General features: G+C 31.1%; 1 long non-coding RNA gene across 1 annotated transcript; it reads right to left on the bottom strand.

Moving 5' to 3' along the window:
• Positions 1–366: 366 nt before the first annotated feature.
• On the bottom strand, positions 367–3,715 carry LOC139501409 (uncharacterized). The gene is made up of 3 exons (XR_011658555.1): positions 3,605–3,715; positions 2,687–3,216; positions 367–2,156 (listed from the first exon to the last, which is right to left on the bottom strand). It is a non-coding gene; the product is annotated as an uncharacterized lncRNA (long non-coding RNA).
• Positions 3,716–17,494: the final 13,779 nt, after the last annotated feature.

The raw sequence follows: 17,494 nt of genomic DNA on the forward strand, positions 1-17,494 counted from the left end.
CTCAGGAATAATATAATGCAGGTCGGAAAATTTATTGTACATCCATACACTGTTTTACATTGTTATTCTTATAATTTCCGTATCAACACGAAAATCCAAATAAAGGTGTATTAATACAATATTTTTTTTCCATTGATGTTTTCTTATCTACGTAGTACGTTTTCCGGGTCGACTTAGATGGTTCAAAAGCAAAAAAGAAAGTAAAAAAGAAATCGTGGTCAAAGGATTTTATTTCAGTTTAAAGATACAAGCTGAAAATGGTAATTTTAAAATAAAACAATAAAACGACTATCAATGTGTTACAACTATTACACCTTTGCTGTTCCTTTGCCTTCTAGTGTCGGGAAATGTAGCTGTCTCCTTCATCCGTCTCAACTGTGAATTTTGATAAGTCTTTCTTATGCATCATCATGTTTTTTAGTGTTCTAGACGTTTTACAATATATTTATTGTATATCATAGTTATACTACATACTGAGTCTGCTGCAGTTTAACGTTTGACCTTGACACTATATCTTTTATGGCCAAGCTTTGTTGTTTCTATTTGATAAGTGTTAAATATCTATCATAAGAAAAAATGAAATCACAAAAATACTGAACTTCCAGGAAAATTAAAAAAAGAAAGTCCCTAATCAAATGGCAAAATCACATGATTAAACACATCAACCGAATGGACAACAACTGTCATATTTCTGACTTGGTACATCAATTTGGAATGTAGACACTGATGGTTTCAATCTTGTTTTATAGCGCTAAACCTCTCACTTGTATAACAGTTGTATTAAATTCCATTATATTTACAACGATGTGTGAATAAAACAGACATAATAGGTAAAATGGTCAAAATAGGGATACAGCAGTCATCACAATCTATATTTTAACAAAAACAAACAAATATTTTACAAAAAAAACAAAAAAACAGAAAGCATCTATCAAATTTAACAACCACATTCATTGCTTACTTATATATCTTTTAAATCAACCCATAAAGGATTGAAATATTTGAAGTCCTGTGACTGAATGGAAACCACTTAAAAAAAATAGAATGTATACAATAACTTATAAAACACACAATAAACAATTCAATAACGGGCTGCGAATTCATATATCGCGTCTAGCATGTCTAGCATATTCACCTGAAGAATTAGATTTGACAATAACATCTGCAAAAACACAAGTACATTTAGTAGTATGAGTGTAAGTACTGGGAAAATGTAAATTAAAGTTTAAAGAAGAATGTATATAATCATAAGGCACGGTACGGCCTATAACAATAAGCACCGTATAGTAAAATATCAAATGCCTGGCAGGCCAAACAACAAAAACGGTACAACCAATTGTACTGCACCAGCAGCACATTTCGGCAATTAATATTTCTTCATTGATGCTCTACACTAACTCATTTGAACAATATTACACAAAATTCAAAAGGAATAGTAAGACTTGAAAATGAATATTTCTGTTACATAATTGAGATGGCGATAAGTACATTTTAGACAGCTATATTCTTTATGCCCGTAGAGAGATAACCATTTAAAATATAGAAGAACTAGCAATATATGCGTAGTATTATGGTGTACGTATATGACTGTGTTAAAAATGAACGAATCGAAAGCAACATACTTATGAATATAGAATATAGGTGAAGCAAAAACTAGATGGTTTAATTACACAAAAACAAATAATGTGTTTATCGAGAAACAAAAATGAAGACTGAAAGTAAAGAAGAGGAACATGTGCAATAACGACTTTTTTCTTAGTTTGCTTTCGAATTATTGCTCCAAATGGTCGCTACTACTGGGGCACTTGCAAGAATCAAAATATATAAAACAGTAAAAACAACAAACAAAAAATTGTCAAAGAATTCTGCTATCTCCTGGTTGCTGTACGGTTTTAATGGCAAACTTTCCTCTCCGCTGCGTATTTCGTCTGTCGGTCTTCCATCTTCTATAGGCTGCTCTTTTAGATGATTGATTTTTCTGGCCCTACACTTGAACTTTAGCTTTAACTTTGATTTCAACTTCCGAATCTTCCTTACCATGGAATGCATGAATTTTGGAGCAGAATAATTCTTCGGTTTATTGTAAAGTCTCATGACAAATATCGTTATGATGATCAACAGGAAGGCCATTCCCAAAGTTACCGTAAAAATTGCCACTGGAAAATAAAATAAAAAAAAATTAAATTTGTTTTAAATAATTTTAAAGATAAAGATTTCACGACATTCAATGAACTTTAAATCGTTTTTCACTTTGCTTAGATTTTTAAATTCGGTAATTGCAGTGTTCAGACGGAAATTTAGATAAAATATATATTTCTGTCTTCTTTTCTGTTCTTTTGCTTTGCAAATCCTGCTTACTTTCATCTATATCTAACGTAATAAAAAACTCTGTTAATTTTAACATGAAAGATGAAAAACCATCCTCATTACCTTTAAATATACCCATTGGTTGCCTTCGGCTGTTGTTTGCTCTATGGTCGGGTGGTTGTCGCTTTGACATATTCACCATTTCCTTTCTCAATTTTATGTATATAATATGAAAAATCATGCGTTTTAAATTTCAGTTTTTTGTTTCTACTTGTAAAAGCATCAAAAGGTTGACGTAAAACAATAACTCGAAAATCAAATCATTTATAAAAACGAAAGAAATATTGTATAAATACGTTAAAAAAACCTGTCAGTTTACCTAGAATTGAAGGATATCTTGCAGCAGAAGGGATTGTGTCTGCAAATAATGTCAATAGAACCACTAAAGCAAGTACAACTGTAACAATATATCCAATCCTGGTTCCAGATTTCAGCGGTAGAAAAAATGTAACAAATGTTAATACTGCAGTTAGAATGGTCGGTAATATAACGATCAAAAGGTAATGACCTGGCAGCCTTTTAATAACCAATTCGAATTTCAGAATCGAAAAATACACTTCACCTTCATATATTTTTAATGATCGATAATTTGTGTTTAATACCTCCCAATCACCATTTGCATCATGCAATCCTAGATGAACTGGCTTGGATGCAAATATTAAGTTTACTGCGTTTGATGGAATAGCAAAGCTAGCTAATTCTATGCTACATTCTTGCTTGTCGAATGGGAAGTATGCGACAATCATGGCACATGACGTGGACAACACTGCGACTGGTTCCCATCTTAAAACTCCTGCACTAGATATTCGGATTGTTCTTTCAGCACCGAAATTCTCTAATGCCTGAATACTAAATTCATAAAACTCTTCAGTATTCAAGAAAATATGAAAAAGGTCGACTTGGAAAGAATCAATGTAAAAATTGAAAGATGCAAGTGTTTTAAAAAATATATAGAACATAAACGTCATTAACACTTTACTCGAAATACAAATGATACTAACATAATCCCTCTCGACCGAATCATATTGACGTATTTCCTTATATGCTAATCAAATACGAATTATATATAAATACACATATGTGTAACATAAAAGTATTATAAGTTGTTATAACTCGTAAATAGTTATGTTAAAGTAACATTTCTTTTTTATCAACAAAGTTTAATGCGTTTTGTTTTTAATATTTCCTTTATTTTTTTAACAAATGATAATTAATGTTAATTGTTTAAAATACGTACGAATTCAGAACTATCAAATCAGGGTGCCAAAGTAAATCTTCAGGTACGTATATATTTTTAATACCTCCATATGATAATGGGTCCCAGACCAGTCGGCTGTCATACCAAATCTGAAAATGTATGACACAGTAAATGTCAAATGTCGAGATTGTACTTTGATAAAATTTTATACAATTGACATCTTAAATCTAGATATGATGAGAATGAGGATTTGTAACAACACGATCCTTAATTAATCCATATCCGCATTGTTATTCCTCTTCATGTGCTATTTTTTAGGGTTTTTGTCCTCGTTCGGATTCTGGCACCCTTTTGAGGGAAAGGTTACCAGCTCTTCTTATTTTCTATCTCAACATTTGAAATCAAGTAAAAGATTATAAAATATTTGTTTTATCAAAATGCCGAAAAGTCAATATTGTAATAAGGGGATGCAGTATGATTCTCAATAAGACATCTATTGATAAAAATAAAAATGACATGGATGTAAGAAACTATAAGAGAACCAAAAACCTATACCGTATAGTAACCTCCATTATTTGAGGATGATTTAACTAATAGAACGATGTTTCGGTGTCTACTGTTGGAATATTTATTGACCTCTATTATTTTAAAATTTTTTACCATGAAAACATTTGTTTGTATTTGGCAATTCAAAATTGTTTCTACCTAGCTCAATTAAAAGATATATATACGTATATTGATTTAATTACCAAGTCAAACCATCCTGTAGTGGACATAATCTGGGTCTTTATATCCTAAAATATATAATTAAAGAAAAGCTATAAAGAATAAAAACAGGTAGACAACAAGTTAAACACGTCAGATGATACAAACATTTGGTCTATAAACCATTGTCAATATCATCGAATTATGCGACGTCATATAAGTAAGAGCTTTAGCTAGCTATAAAGTCAGGTTTCAGCCACAATTTTCTACACAAGTAAATGCCAGTACCAAACGAAGATAATGACTTTTGTAATTCATTCAGAAAAGGTGTTTGAGCTTTTGATTTTGCTATTTGATTGAAATATAATTATATGACAAAAAAGGCGTAATCAAAATAAAGGAAAAAACGATGACACAAGCATATACGTTATTCAACCATACATCTTATCCTATGACAAGCTCTAAATCGCCAGGAATTATAAAAAGTTGAAACTACATTTAATATCGACCATCAATTGTTTGCTTCAAAATATCTGACAAAAGTAAACATTTTGAATTTTGGATTTAACATACAAAACATTTCCAAAATTTAAAGTTGCAACTCCTTCTGAGATATGGTAATGTTGATATCTGTAAATTTTATTTATAAATGCTGATGATTAATACACGTTAATATCACACAAAAACGAAATTTGACTTTCTTTTTCTTGTTATCCTGACATGGAGACCATGAAACAACGAGCAAGAACATTAGATGGATAAACACAGCACTGTTATCATTTTGTTCTCATATGTGGTATGTCAGTACAACTGTAGTTTACTTTGATAGAATGTGCTCCGAAAATGTGAACTTTAATTCATAAGTTATAATCTAATCTGAGAAGTAAAATATAAATAAAAAAAAAAAACCCAAAACTCCAAGGCAAATACAAAATGACAAGTCGTTTATCAAATAGTAAAATTAATTACTTTTCTCTTAGAAAAGTTGAAGCCCTATAGTTTTGACATGAAAAAATAATGTATACTTTTTTTAAAAGATACAAATTAGAATAAAATTTTGTATTAAAGTTTGTCCAAGCAGAAAACAAATATCATTCTATCGGCACATATCGGATTTATTTATGCATATAGAACGTAATCCTGATTGATGTTTGGCTGATCAGATAATATGAACTGTCGGAATTGTAAAACCAGTCAATTAATGAGTCACATAAATGAATGAATGTTAAGGTTCCGATGTGGCTGTAGTAATCCTTTTACGATTTTGATGATTCTTCAGTTCTGTTTATGTAATTTATCATTCCCGTTCTGCGTATTTTTATGTATTTTCACAAAGTACCTTCTTTCTTAACATGTTTCGAACAATGTTAGCGTTACCGGTGAAATGTTTAAAAATACATCAAACTAAATGCTCTCTGTAATCAAAACCAACTACTAGAAATTAATCTTCTCAACGCCCAGAGATGTAACTAGTTTGACAAAAAATGTCCTCTACAATTGGTAACTGTCGGCGTATAAGTAGTTGTCTCATGTGCAATTATACAGCATTTCTGTATTTATATTTATACAAACTAATATTATTTTGTTTGGTATCATCAGTCGTATCTATCTTTATTGTCTACATGTGCGTTTTTTCTACTAGGCACACAATAAATGTTTTACTAGTAATCGTAAAACTAAATAAAAAGAAAACTGCTTATACTTACCACTGAATTGAGATACTGTAAGTTGTATCTGGCATATACAGTTACTTGGTTGTCTGGTCGGAAAAGTTTATTGTAACTAGATTCATTAAATAGCTTAGCGTGAAGATTTTTTGCGTCGCTCACATTATACGATGTTAAAGGTTCGAATAAATCTAAAAGAATAAAGTTTAAGCTACATGAAGCAGCAGCATTCATCTTCACACATGTTTGAAAACAACATATTGTTACTCTTTGGTCGAGTTGTTGTCACTTTGACACATTCCCTATTTACTTTCTCTTTTTTATGTGACCATGTGAGGACTGAAAATGTCAACTATGGTAAACCTGTTAAAGAAATTTATTTGATGATCATTGTTACTGTTAAGAGCTGATTCATCCACTATTAGTTTGTTAAATTGTTTTTGTTTTTGGCACCGCTTGTCCCTTTAAAGGTGTGAGATCACCAATTCAAAATCCCCCATTGTACATGTTCAATAACATTTTTTTTTTTATTAATTTTCTAATATTTAAACTTAAGTTTAACTTCATAAAAACCAAGTATAGAATGAATTGCACATGTATATACCTCTTTTGTTTAATAATTTTCAACCCATGTTTAAATTTTTATAATTAAGATCTTTCTCCGGAAAACAAGTACTACTTATTAAATAACTTTAAAAAAAAAACCTGGTTTTGTCGAAATCTCACATTAGTCATATATTATTTTTCTGACAACTTGCTTCATAACTTATGGGTTTTTGGTATTTGTAACCATAATGATTGATAGGCGGTAGGAATGCAGAGGACAACACTTGTGAGTGCTAGTTTTCCGACAATGGAAGCAACGTATTGGAAAAGTTCACAATACAATAATCATTACCGATAAAAAGCAACCTTCAACTTACTTATACAAAAGAGGTTAGTTACAGACATCTTGTGCAAAATCCTATATTTTCCATACAAGATTTGTAGAAAGCAGCAAGAATAGAGACTGTTTTCCAATTCCGTTTTAGACAAATATCAGTATCATACATTACACATTTAGTATATGGACAGTTTTATGAGCTGTACAATGTTGAATTTATAGAGACAAAATGACATTTTCATATCCGTAATTAGCCGGTTAATAATTCTGCATTAAAATGAGCTTGACATTGAGCAACATTACTGTGTATAAACATCTAATCATTGTATTGTGAAATATAAAGATATCGAATTGTAATATTATTACATTAAAACATTTATCAACAAGTTATGTTATTACCTTGTAGAAAGTAAATAAATTCATCATAATAACCAGGATAACATTTTGTATTTACGCCAGACAATTCGTCTACAATAAAGTCATCAGTGACGATCGAGTCCAAAAAAGTAAATTAAAAAAGCCACATAAAGTACGAATTGAAGAGCATTGAGGACCAACATCCTAAACGTTTTGCCAAATACAGCAAAGATAATCCATTCCTGAGGTAGAAAACCCTAAGTATTTCAAATATTCAAAAGTTTTTGAACAGTTTATTTATAAATATGACCATATCAATGATAATTCATTTCAGCACAGAAGTAATCGAATGTAAACGATAACATGCGAAAATCAGAGTAATCAGCTGTTTGTAATCGATTACAAAAAAAAAAAAACTCATTAAAATTTATATCGCGTCAACACTTTGCAGCTTGGCATATATTCATTTCGTTTGCAGATGCAGTTATTAAACCACATCAATCGCCATCTTAACGTGTTGGTATCGAACTTACCTAAACAAATGAGTAAAAACAAAACTCCGCTCCGTGTGCAGCATCCTTGAGTCATCATTTGAATATTTTAAGCCTGTAAAAATACAGCGATTTGTAGTGCAATCTATTTGATACTTGGATAAAAGATTAAGTAATTTACTTTATCAAAATCAGCTGTTTTTTTATATTGTATCACCTGCTCGTTTTTGTCTCTTGCATCTAATCAACTATACATTTGATAACAACGATGACATATAAGAGCTTTTTTTCTAAATTACAATAAACGTTCGCGAAGTCGATGGTCGATGTTGTAATCATGAATCCGATATATATTGCTTTTATATAGGTTGACAGTGTAACCGAATGAGATAACTTCAAAGTCAACTGAGTCAAAAACAAAAGAAACAATAACCAAAAACCAACGGGAAGTTATTTTGAAATTATTTCAATTAGAAATTATACATTTAATTTGATATGTCTTTGTGTTATCTAAAGTAACAAATAATATTTAATGACATATCCGGATAGATACCACATATCATAAGATCTTTTGTCTTTTTTTCTCTGTTTGTCATCCCGGACATGTTGTATTAGTTAGTTACGGAATACAACGTATTTAAGTAATAGCGTGGTGTTATTTCTTCTTGGAAGAAGCATATACAAACAAATAATGAGCCGAAAAATATAGCAACAAAGTCGCTGCTTACAATGTTTTAAATTGGAAAATTAAAAGGCTTTACGCATTTCATATGATTTATCTTATCTATGAATAACTTTTTTCTCTCATATATTACAAGGGAATAAAGCCTTGTTACTCCTTCGTTCATTTGCATAAATTGTACAGTAACCTTTGAAATATGCTTTTCAATTTGGCAAGCAGCTAACTTATCGAACATGAGATACAGATAGCCACATACAGTCAAGTCTGCCTAATTTCTTGACAGTCATCTATACATTGACAATGACGGTCGGTTGAAAAAAGCTGTACGACAAACAATAAATACTTCAGTCTACCAAATAGACTTCCAATTTCTATTTTGGAATATTGCAGCAACGTGTGCACACGAATATGTTTCTCCCAGTTGATGGACATTTTAGAACTATTATTTTCTATTATGATTTTCTAGATAGAGTTAGCTGCTCAGAAGGAAGTTTTTCAACCAAGAGGTCCAAGTGGTGGAATTGAAATAATTTTTTTTCGTCGTGAAGTTTAAGGACGCATCACAAGCTGGTTAACATTTATGGAATATGCGTTTAACAGATGCTGGCTGATATGTTCTTCATGTCGTAATAACTATCCAGCACCTTTTCGTGACTGTCTCTTTGGCATTATTTGTCCTTTTTTAATCATGCAGCATGAAGATGCTTGTGTTAATTTCATTATTATGCACTATAACATCTTAACGGGAATTTTATAGATGAATACAGAGTGTGGATTTTGCTCATTGTTTAATACTGTTCAGTTCCCTTTATTTATTTATTTTTTTTGTTTGCGACGGATAGTAGTCCTAAAGACAAAAAATATCATACTACTTATTTTTTAGTAAATGTGCTATTGAAAATGTTGAAAGACCCTATCTTATACATTTATCGTAATTAACAGTTTTGTAACAAGAAATGAATTCGATTATCTTATAATTTTGATAATTTTGATAAATTGATGTGAATAATTATATATTCGGAAGTTTCATCTCTAAAATTACCCATCATTTGTAAGTGTGTTACATTTCTTCTTTATTATGTCAGATACAAAGCATGCTATTATCCAGTGATTCCAATATTATTAGTTACATAGTGTGCTATTGACCTAATACGGTATATATGGGGTCAGTAAATTCCATATGGGGTGAGAGCGAAGCTCGAATGTTATTTCTTTTTGAAGTATTTAAACTCATCATAGATACCAGAATATAAATTATGTACGGTGGACGCGAATTATTACAAATAAACTCGTCGGTGACGTTCGAAATCAGAAACATCTTTGATTACTTTGAAATCGATTACATGCAAAACAAAATCAGAAATGTCAATAATTTTCGATCATATAAAAATATTTTGCAATCGATCTATCATCTATAACTGCGGATATTTATCATGCCAATCCTTTTTATAGAAAGTTAAACACTTATTTTGAAAACTGTAATGTTTTGCTATAGTTAACGGATTGCATTATATAATTTACATAAACATGACCGTTTAAGCATTCCCTTAAACATACCTGTACAAATCAGTACAAATAAAATTCCCCTGCTTGTTTTTAATCCTCTATTTATCATTTTTCGATTGAAATGATAAGCAAACTGCAAGTAAAGTTATTTGTTTCTCTATGTATTTTATATTTCGATTTAGTATTTGATAATTATTTTTATCGAAAGCCACTGTAAAAAAAAATTTCATCTGCTGATGGTCGCTGTCATCCGCAACTTATCCATCAATATTTTCTTAATTACGAAAAATATTTGATTAAGACGATGGTTTATTTTAACTTATAATCGGGAATGCTTGGTCTCTATATTTGTTGACGGTATTACCTTTAAATCACAAAAAGGTGCAACCAAAATAAAACACGTGTAGAAACTCATAGTTTCTATATATCAACATTGTATATATCTATATTTATATTTAAAAATATATTCCCCTACACAGAGAAATAATATAAAATATCCATATCCTGTTTAAAGTATTATTTTTCTTTAGCATTGAACCTTAATTCTTAAAATTTGGATCACAACATTATTCGATCAAGGATGTGCAATGCATCCAATATATATATTTTATATATATACAAGTTTGTAAATTTATGATGTCATTCCTTTCAATCATTTCAATCTGGAACTATTTGGCATTATGCCTTCAACTTGATTTGTTTCACAGAGATATACAATTCAATGTATATATCCTTCTAGAAACCGATTGAAAGAACTGAAGTATACTGCTTTGTAATCGATCATAAAAACAATTTTGAATATTAAATTTCTGTTTCCTGTTTCTTTCTTATTGATTACAAAGACTTTTAAGAAGTAAGTTTGATCTGACAAAAATACCAGTTTATAAATTTAATGTCATGTCTCACAAGTAATCATTTTGAATAAATATGTAGGTAACCAATTGCTACAAATTTTACCTACTATCGTTAACGGTAAAAGAGACACAACAATGATATTTTCTAATTTAGGTATTAACCAGCTAACAATTTGGTCAAACTATTTGGTCGGGTTGTTGTCTCTTTGACCCATTCTGCATTTTCATTCTCAATTTTAACAATTGAATGCATTACTGTTAAGCTTTTCATTTACAAAATTTGAGCATTGGGTAAAGTTGCCATTCATAAAAAAAAATGACATAAAAAGTAAAATCAAAACAATACTGAACTCTGAGGAAAATCTAAAAAAGAAAGATCAAACATATCAAACGAATGGATAACAAGTGTCATATTCCTGACTTGGTACAGGTATTTTCTTATGCAGACAGAACGCCGTAATGTGATTTGAATTAACTAAATTCTTTACAGTCGTTAATGCAATATATTGAAATGGCCGTCGACAAACTTATATTAAACCACGAGTTCTAAATAGTAAAGCTGAAATCATCTTTCATAAATTTTACGGACGCCATCACGAGTTGTTTAAGGTTATGGAATATTCGTTTCACAGGTTATATATGATATGTTTATTTTCTAACTACAACCTCGTTCCCTTTTCACAAATGTGACCTACCGAATTAGACTTACTACCGGGTTTTTACTAACCGGAGCAACATGACGGGTGCCACATCTTAATCAGGATCTGCTTACCCTTCAGGAGCATCTGACAGCATCCCCAGTATTTGGGGGGGGGTCGTGTTGCTGAGCCTGTTTTTTCATAGTTGTGTCTGTTTTTCTTTTCTTTTTTTGTAACAAGCCATGGCATTGTCAATTTATTTTATATTTATATTGAACGTCACTCTGGTATCTTTCACCCCTCTTTGATAATGGTTAAGTATTGAAATGTAACCAATCATTCAAATGTTATGCTCAAATATTCATTGAAGCGACTTGTAGAGTGTTTTTGCATCAGTTTTGCTGACGCAATACAATTTCATTTACATGTTCCTTATAGACAATGTCTTATTATACTTGTCCCTGTCTATATAAAAAAGAAGAGACCAATATGACACCTAATTTAACAACTATAGTTCACCGTACGGTCTTCAATAATGAGAAAACCCATAACTCATAGTCAGCTATATTTTTGGGTTATCGTTTGTTAGTTGTAGAGTTAGATAAGAAGTGTGATGTCCTCTTCTGATTCATATCACACGTTTCCTGCGTTTAGGAGATGTTGTATGATTGTAAATAGTTTGGCCTTCTAAATCTAAAATAAAATAAAGAAGTCGGCTTTAACATGCATTGACATGACAAATATAAAAAAATCAATAGAGAAAACTAACGATTTATATTAAACAAAACACATTACAAAAACAATGACTGACATGGACCAATGATGAACATTATACAACAACTACCGCAGAGACGCCTCACGTGTTATATACAATACAAAAATAACCAAAACACAGGCCGGTACCAACCGATGCTGGATAGTGAACAGGTAATCAGGTCATGGTCCGAAACGATATATTTTTCGTTTTGTTGGTTAGTATACTTATGTACTATTTTTTGTCTGTTTGTCTTATTGTTTTTAACCATTGCGTTGTCAGTTTATTTTCAATCTACGAGTTTGACTGTCCCTCTGGTATCTTTCTTCCCATTTCTACATAATTGGATACTAAACAAATTTCCTTAGTAAAAACCTAAATATCTACGTTTCATATATTAATTGTCAGGAATGAAATTCAAAATGTATAGATTGCTATTATTATTAAATCAATGTCACCTCTTGGTTTAAAAAAGATCGTTGTGATTACTTCGAAAGAATGTTTTATAAATGGGTTCAATAGGAAATGATTTCCAAACTTTAAACCTGTCTAGAGGCGAAGGTTGGTAAAGAAATATCGGTCAGATTTTGATTTCTAAATAACAAAATTTATCTTTAAAGAGATTTAGGTCAGCCTTTTTGTGATTCAACCAAGAAGATGCTATCGTCAAATTATTTAAAATCCATGTATTTTTTGTTCATAATTAAACATTATATATTGAATAGGAAAAATGTTAGTCGTAATTTAAAAGACGAAAAAACAAAACACAAACTTATTTGACTTTGATTTTTTGTTGTGTTTATAAATAGTTAAGGGGGCTCGCAGGTTTAAATCGATTTCTTTTTTAAAATATAGGATTCTGCTTTTCTTCTATAAATGATCATCATTATACATGCCATATACTTAATAGAAAAATGAAATAAAAAGATGGGGTCACCGTTCATTACTCACCATCTGCCTTCGAAAGAAGCATGCATTTATATTAAGGTATTTTGTTCAGTTGAACTATTAGGTGAAAATAAGGTAAAATCGAAACAAAAAAAAAGAAACAAAAATTTCAGAAATCCCCTAAATGTTACAATTGTTTAGTTTAAATACAGTTTATCGGAAAAAAGTGATGAGTTAAAGACGATATTTCAATTTTAATGCAATAAAATGGCAGTATATGCCAAGGGAGTATCGGTGGAATGTCATACTGAATAATTTTCTCTATCTTAAATAAACTTGGCCCTTTCGTTTCAGAGCAAAATATTTTGTAAAAATTTACCAAAAATTACCAAATTAATGAAAATTGTTAAAAATTGACTATAAAGGGCAATAACTCCTAAAGGGGTCAACTGACCATTTTGGTCATGTGCCTTTTTTGTATACCTTAATTTGCTAAACAATATAGCTGTTTACAGTTTATCTCTATCTATAATAGTATTCAAGATAATAACCAAAAATGGCAAAATTTCTTTAAAAATTACCAATTGGGGGACCGCAACCCAACAACCAGTTGTCCAATTCATCTGAAAATGTCAGGGCAGATAGATATTAACTTGATAAACAATTAAAATGCTTGTCAGATTTGCTTGAAATGCTTTGGTTTCAAAGTTATAAGCCAAAATCTACATTTTACCCCTATGTTTTATTTTTAGCCATGACGGCCATCTTGGTTGGTTGGCCGAGTTACCGCACACATTTTTTTAACAAGATACCCTAATAATGATTGTGGCTAAGTTTGATCAAATTTGGCCCAGTACTTTCAGAGGAGAGGATTTTTGTAGATGATTACAAAAATTTACGAAAAATGGGTAAAAAATAACTATAAAGTGCAATAACTCCTTAAGGGGTCAACTGACCATTTTGGTCATGTTGACTTATTTGTAGATCTTAATTTGCTAAACATTATGATGTTTACAGTTTATCTCTATCTATAATAATATTCAAAATAATAACCAAAAACTGCAAAATTTTCTTAAAATTACCAATTTAGTGGCAGTAACCCAACAACAGGTTCTCCGATTCATCTGAAAATTTTAGGGCAGATAAATCTCGACCTGATAAACAATTTTACTTACGTTAGATTTGCTCTCAATACTTTGGTTTCAGAGATATAAGCCAAAATCTACATTTACCCCTATGTTCTATTTTTAGCCATGGCGGCCATCTTGGTTGGTTGGCCGGGTCACCGGACACATTCTTTAAACTAGATACCACAATGATTATTGTGGCCAAGTTTGATTAAATTTGACCCAGCAGTTTCAGAGAAGAAGATTTTGTAAAAGTTAACAGACAACGACGACGACGAAGGACGCCGGACGCAAAGTGATGAGAAAAGCTCACTTGGCCCTCTGGGCCAGGTGAGCTAATAAAGGTAAAATAAACCTTATTTTTTCGCTTACACTTGTGTGTCGGTGTAGACAGATTCTGTAAGTTAACAGTATTATGTGAACAGCGTAATATATTATGGAGTATACCTAGGCTAAGACGCATAAACTTAATGTAAATTGTTTCCATTTGTATATGTTATGCCTCTATGTAAAGTGATTTATTGTAAAATTCTATTTTCAATGAATTTTCAAAAGGTGTTGGTGATTTTATATCAAACTAAGGGGATGCCAATGGGATATTTTTCAAAACCTATGGTATAATAAGTGTAAAATAGACAGCAGGCCAAACGACATGACTGGTACATATTTAACTACACTCGATGTGCATTTACGCAATTAAAGTCTCTATATTGATGCCGTAGACAACAATACTTGAAAGTCAAAAACCTAATCCTATTATGTTCGCCTTTTTTCTTACACTACAAATACATATTAAATCAACAAATGGCACTGATAGCGCACTTATAGAGCAAAAAGGTTTTTTTGTTTCCTGATACCAAATCAAGGTCCTTTTGTACTACAACACCACTATCTTACGATCACAAGTATAACTGCGCCACATTCTGTATGTATCTGTTCAAAGTCCTGAGCATGTAAATCAGTGGTTATTGTTTGATGCTGTATATTATATTTGTTTTTCGTTCATTTTTTTTTTCTCATATAAATCAGCCCGTTAGTTTACTTGTTTAAATAGTTATACATTTGACATTTACGGGCCTTTTATATCCGACTATGCAGAAATGGTTTTACTCATCGACGAAGACCTACGTTGCCTTATTGATTTTGTATATTTAACATATAACAGGGATTTTTCGTAAGTGCCTAATAATCTTAAGCATATACTAAACATTTGACCTGCCGTCCCTTTTTTGGGGACTTTTTCTTGACTAGTACTTTTTTCTTCTTTCGGAAACACCTTAATCTATGATATATCACCAACGTCTTATTATCTGTATTTACTTCATCCTGTTTTAGTCAACCCCTTTGGCGGTCTCGACGTCGCGTGCCGAGTGCAAACGGTTGTGAATTGAATCAAAGAACCGAAGACCTTTATAGTTATATTTTTTTTCTGTTCCCAGCTATGGATTGGAAAAATCAAGAGTAAGCACCTCTTCTGGATTTAAAGATTGGTTTGTTCGGAGGCAAAATAATGTGTCCAGGTAGGGAGACATGGTTTCTTGTGGATTATAACCTACGAATTAGTACATAATACAGTTCAACATGTTGATCTTGTGTGAATAATGGAAATAATGTTTGCAAAATCCACTGGGCCTTTTGTTTACGTTCTTATAATTAACAACTTAAAATATCATAGCTAATGTTTACAAACTAAATTGGGCGTTCGTACACTTCTAAATATGACATCAGATTGTATACACTATCAGAACACGTGCATGATAGACCTTCGAAGAGCAAGAAGTATAATGATAACACTTAGAAAATATGGGAATTGATTTCTGCGTTATATTAAAAAATATCACATATTTCCGATGTGTCCTCAGCATTTATATAATGTAAATGCACATGTCAATGCAGTTGCCTTGTTCTTCTTTATTAGATAATATCATTTCTTGCAACTGAAGATGGTTTAATTGCAAAACGAATGCCAGAAGAAAATACTTATACATCTTATATAAGGTATATATGTTGAGTCGAAACAAACAATTACAATTTCAGGAATAATATAATGGAGGTCGGAAAATTTAATGCACATCCATACACTGTTTTACATTGTTATTCTTATAATTTCCGTATCAACACGAAAATCCACATAAAGGTGTATCACATCTAATACAATGTTTTTTTGCCATTGATGTTTTCTTATCTAGGTAGTACGTTTTCCGGATCGACTTAGACGGTTCAAAATCAAAAAAGAAAGTAAAAAAAAAATCGTGGTCAACGCATTCTATTTCAGCTAAAAGATACAAACTGAAAATGGTAAATAATAAAACAATAAAACGACTATTAATGTTGTACAAATGTAACACCCTTGCTTTTCCTTTGCCTTCTAGTGTCGGGAAAGTCAGCGGTTTCCTTTCCTTCCATCTAAACCTGTGTTTTTCCAAATACAAATCACGTGTTTGGATTGTTCTAGACTGTTTCAATGTGTATCTAATATCATAGTTATACTATCTACTGAGTCTGCTGCAGTTTGACGTTTGACCTTGGTATGATATCTATCATGGCCAAAATTTGTTATTTTCTATTTGATCAATGTTAAATATTTTATCATAAGATAAAATAAATCACAAAAATACTGAACTTCGAGAAAAACTCAAAACGGAAAGTCCATAATCACATGTCAAAATCAAATGACAAAAGACATCAAACGTATGGACAACAACTGTCATATTTCAGACTTAGTACATGCATTTACAACTTTATTTTATAGCGCTAAACCTCTTACTTGCTTGACAGTCGTATCACAGTCCATTATATTTACAACGAAGCGTGAACAAAACAGACATAATAGGTAAAATTGTAAAAATAGGGGCACAGCAGTGATCACCGTGTCACAATCTCAATTAAAACAAAAACAAACAAATACCTAGCAAAGAAGCCCAACAAAGCATCTATAGAATTTAACTACCACATTAATTGCTTACCTAGTATATAACTTATGTATTTTAAATCAATCCATAAGGATTGAAAGATTTGAAGTCATGTGACTGAATGGAAATCATTTAAAAAAAAAATAGAATATAACAAATTGAAAAACCAAAAATTAACAATTCAACAACGGGCTGCGAATTCATATATCGTGTCTAGCATATTATCCCGAAGTATAAGATTTGACAATAACATCAGCATAAACATAAATAGTAGTATGAGTGTAAGTACTAGGAAAATGTCTGTTAGAGTTTTTACGAGAATGTAAATATTCATAAAGCCTTCAAAGTTCAACAATTAGCAAAGTATGTACCTTGTAATAAGATATCAAAAGTTTGGTAGACCATAAAAACAATAAACGGTACCAATTTAATAGCGCTAGAAGCACATTTTGGCCAATTAATATC

This window comes from Mytilus edulis, chromosome 13 (assembly GCF_963676685.1).
Source record: "Mytilus edulis chromosome 13, xbMytEdul2.2, whole genome shotgun sequence".
In the NCBI taxonomy this organism is placed as follows: Eukaryota; Metazoa; Mollusca; class Bivalvia; order Mytilida; family Mytilidae; genus Mytilus; species Mytilus edulis.